This window comes from Cricetulus griseus, chromosome 5 (genome assembly GCF_003668045.3).
Source record: "Cricetulus griseus strain 17A/GY chromosome 5, alternate assembly CriGri-PICRH-1.0, whole genome shotgun sequence".
Classification (NCBI taxonomy): domain Eukaryota; kingdom Metazoa; phylum Chordata; class Mammalia; order Rodentia; family Cricetidae; genus Cricetulus; species Cricetulus griseus.
Genome location: NC_048598.1, coordinates 25910088 through 25915211, shown reverse-complemented (window position 1 = coordinate 25915211; position 5124 = coordinate 25910088).

Here is a 5124-nt window from a genome sequence, read left to right as displayed (position 1 = left end):
TGGCCTAATTGCTTGATTTGATCCCCAGTTGCATCCACTTTCTTTCCTGCAAACAACGTAACTTTGTTCTTCTATTGGTTGAAAGAAATCCCCTTCATCCATTCCTCTGCTGATGGACGTCTAGGCTGGTTCCTTCTCCTGGTTATTGTGGATAGTTATGCATAAACGTTGATGCCTCTTAAACTTGGATTCTTAGTGTCTAACAAAACTCGCTTTATCCTCTTCTCATATGTGACCTTTGGTGCTCTTTATGATTTTAAGTTTTCCATGAAAAACACACTTCACTTATTTTGCAGTATTTTTGCTGTTACTTGGAACATCCTGCCCATGTGGGATGATATCTTCGCCTTGCTCTGCCTTTCAAGACAGGGCAGCCTTTCTCAGTGCGGTGTCTCTAAGTTTGGCACTTGAGCTGCTGGCGGCTCCCTCCACCAAGAGAGCCACAGTCAGTCCCTGAAGTGTGGACCAAGCAGCTGGTGACTTCTTTCCTTCTTGCCCTTCTTCACAGCAGCCTGGGACGAGTGTTACCTAGTGACACTGACTTCAGTTTTAACTTTTTCTCATGTCTTTTATGTGCATTGCAGTTTCTTTGCCTCCTAATAACTGTGGTATTTATTATTTCCATTTTTTCATCTCTTTAAAAAAATCCAACTTCAAGGAAAATTTGAAAATAGCTCTTAAAATAGAAATTAGTACGAAACAGAAGATATGAATTATCTATGTATTGCAAGAAATTTCTGTCATAGGATATCATGATAATTAAGCACTTGGATTTAATTTGGGTAGGGAGAGGGAGCTATTATTTATTAGGCATTGACTGTGTGCCCAGCATTGTAATGAGCACACTGTGACATAAGCACGTCTAACCCTCATGATAATCCAATTACAAACAAGCTGTCTTCTCATTTCATAGCTAGAAAAATAGGATCAAGCCAGATTAGTTGTCCAAGAAAGACAGAACTTGAATGTAAACCCTTGTCTTTCTAACTCCTAAATCCCCACTCATTGTTCTGTGTTTGGTCACCTCCTTCATGACTGATGTGGCAGCTTTACAAAAACATTTCTTTGATGCTCCTTCTATTTAATGGCGGAGGTACGTCCTCTCCTCTTGAATCGAAATGGGCTGTGACGCCGTTGTAATCAATGGAATGCAATGAAAGTGAGTGCATGGATTCTGAAGCTGGAACAGGAAGTGAGGCTGCTCCCGTGCATTTAGAAGGCCTAGCCTCCACATGAGATGCATTTGCATGTATGTGCACACATGTACAGACATACCTACATGTGCATATGCATGTACTTCATATGCCGATACATAAACCATATGCATACAGATGGGATGCATGTGATTATTATAGTCAAATAAGCTAGCAGTATCCACCACCTGTAGTTATCATTCCTGTATTTTTCCTTCCTGTGGAATCACCTCATTCTTATTTCTCAGTGGTGATAATCGACCCAGGGTCTCAGACAAACGAGATAAGTGCCACATCACTACTGAACTCAGTCCCTATTATATGTGTTATCATTTCTGTGTGTGTGTGTGTGTATTTTTATGTATGTGCATGAGTGTGGGTGCTTGTGTGTACATGTATCTCCTCAATCCTTATCATCTCCTTTAAAAAAGATTTTAAATATATTAAAGTCATGGCATATATATATATATATATATATATATATATATATATATATATATATGTGTGTGTGTGTGTGTGTGTGTGTGTGTGTGTGTGTGTGTGTATGTGTGTGTGTGTAAATTTATGTGTATGTATGTATATAGGGGTGTGTATATGTGAGTGTGGTGCTCTTGGAGGTCAGAAGTGTTGGGTCCCCTGGAGCTGGAGTTACTGGAGGTTGTCAGCTGTTTGACATGGATGCTGGGAACCAAACTTGGGTCCTCTTCAAGAAGAATGGGTGCTCTTAACTACTGCTATATCTCTCTAGTCCATGTTACCTCATTTTAAACCTTATTTACTTGTTTTAAGTTTATAGTTGGTCTAGAACTTGTATATAACTTTCATACAATATCTCTTCTGACCCATAATCTAATCACATGATATAATTAATCGTTGAGTAATGGGGAACAAACAATGAAAGGAAACCTGGAATGCATGGCTTTCATATTCAATATTGAAAGAAATTGCCACTGTGTAAGCCTGAGGACTGAGTTACAGCATGACATTCCCTCCATTTATTATATCTACCTGAGGTAGGTCCTTGGGGTTGTTTTCCTGAGTGCAAATTTTGGGTTTGCAATGTAGACTGGAGAAGTGGAGGCTTTATAAATACCTTTGTGTGTGCCAATTGTTTTGTAATAAGATGGCATACTACAATGATTTTGCCACCATTATTCCTTCACTGTTACTTTTAGGCTCAATATGTAGCAATAATTTGTAGATATGTTTCCTCTTCCCCCAGAGCTGACATTCCTTCATGGAAAGGTTTACAAGTCTTATTTCTTAAGTTTGGTACAACACCTAAAAAAATACATAGAACATCCAGCCCTCTCGTGCTGAGGAATTATGATAAAATAATATGGCCCCAGGTTCAGTTTAAGAAACCAAATTAGGCTGTGAGTTAACTGGCTATACAACACCAAGTGGTCAGCACTGGAATCATGTACATACACACAACTCTAAATGGATTGGCAGGCTGTAGTTATATATTTATGCACACACATATGTAACAATAATAATAAAAGAAAAGGAAGCCATGGGTTTGAAAGGGTTTAAGCTGAGGAGAGACTGGAGGGATTAGGAGGAAAATAATCTAATTATATTTTTATTGAAACAAAAAATAAAAGTCATGTACTTTTTCATACACACACACACACACACACACACACACACACACACACACACATATATATATATATATATATATATATAATATATATACACATACACTAAAGTATCATGATCTACTCCTCAGCTACATGTGACTTTAAAATGGGGTAAAAATAAAGCCATAGTCACCATCAAAGAAACACTCTCTGGGTTCACTTAAGGATGTATTTTCGGAGCAGATGCTAAGTCATAAATCGTTTTCAGGATTTGTATACAAGAACAGTACAATACGAGATCATTCACTCAGAGGGCATAACCACCTGGCTAATTCAATATAGTTTTTCTCAACTTTGGTACCGCTGGCGTTTTGGGCCAGGTGGTTTTTGTTGGTAAGGAAAGGTGTGACCCCACCCATCACAGGATGCCTAGCAACATGCTCACCTCTAGTTCTTGCTTCCATGCCACTGCGTTATGAGCTGCAAGAACCACAAGTATTTCCAGATAATGCCTAAATGTTCTCTAGGGTAGTAGAATTGCCCCTGTCTGAGACCCATGGGTCTCGTAGTATTCCTATCAGTACAGTTGTTCTTCAGCTAAAAGTTTTCACATGTCCTTATAAGTCACGAGCAGTTGGGATACTGACTTCTGTTCCTTGGAAGGTGTTTTGAGAGCACTGAGATAGACAGGAACACCAAATGGATACAACAGTGAAAGAAATTATGACCAAGTCAAACCTTCAACAATAAGCCAGGGAACTGTCACTGGACACATGTATCAGTTAACACAGCTGTGTTAATGCATTATTAAGATAAACTCCACATCACATTATGGAATTAAAGCAAAGTAGCTTTATCTTGGATTAGTTTAGCCAAGAGGGAATTCACATTTGAATTAACAAAGCAGCAAAAAAGACATGTACTCTCTTTACTGAGCTTCTTATCCTTTAGGGACAGACCTGTAAATCATCAGTTACCACACTGAAAAGAACCCAATGGGATCAATCATTCGAAGTTGCACTGAGTCCACTTAAGTTTCACTCAAGGTTTTATGAAGAAGACAGAGACTTAATGAGGGATCAGGAAGTTTCCTTGTGCAGCAAAGAAGGTGGGTGTGGCCATGAGGCTGTCAACAGAGATAGGAGAGCCTGTAACTGAGCAAGACCTGATCTGTGGAAGTCCATTCGTGCAACATGTCCTTCTCTCTCCCACCAGCCAGCTCCCAAATAATGACATGGAGGCTTCTTTTTAATTATAAAAGCTCAGCCTATAGCTTAGACTTGTTCCTAGTCTTACCTATCTTTCCTGCCTAGCTATTGGTCATTCAGCTTCTTATTACACCAACCACAGCAACACATCTTCACACCAGGTGCAAATATCCTCCAGTACATCCATGTGCTTTTAATTTTGATTTTATTTGGTTTTGATCTTGTACAGGGTCTCATGCCAAACAGTAGTATGGCTTTTGCAGTGGTCTTTTTTTTTTTCACTTTTTATTTGAATTGGAAACAAGATTGTTTTACATGTCAATCCCAGTTCCCACTCCATCCCTCCTCCCCCTACCCCCCCAACTAATACCCTACTTGTCATATATCCTTTCTGCTCCCCAGGGAGGGTGAGGCCTTCCATAGGGGGTCATCAGAGTCTATCATATTTTTTGGGATAGGGCCTAGGCCCACCCCTATGTGTCTTGGCTCAGGGAGTATCCCTCTAAGTGGATTGGACTCCCAAAGTCCACACCTATGCTAGGGATAAGTACTGAACTACAGTCTCCTCACTGAAACCCACGTCCCTGGGGTCCGGATCAGTCCCATGCTGGTTTCCCAGCTATCAGTCTGGGGACCAAGAGTTCCCCATTGTTCAACAGTTCAACTGTTTCTGTGGGTTTCACAGCCTGGTATGGACCCCTTTGCTCATCACTCGTTCTACTCTGCAACTGGATTCCAGTTCAGTTCAGTTGCGCTGGTCTTAAAGTCAATCTTCAAATTTACTTTTACTTGAAATGTGCATTTTTAAAAATTTAGTGTTATTCTAGAGCAATTTTAGGTTCATAAAAAATTGAATGAAACATACAGAGGATTTTCTTTACACTTCCCTGTATACCCAGATTCCGTATCTCACCATTGCTATTACCACCAACTTACTTGTGAACTTACTCGTGGCTCTCACCAGTGTCTGTGGTTTACATCAGCATTCACTCTTCTGTTGTATATCCTAATAAATCTATAATGGCTGCATATCTCACCAATACAGTATTGCACAAAGTGTTTTCACTGCTCTGAGATTCTTCTCTTTCCCCCTCCCAACCTGGCAGCAACCACTGGTCTTTTTATTTTCTCCATTGC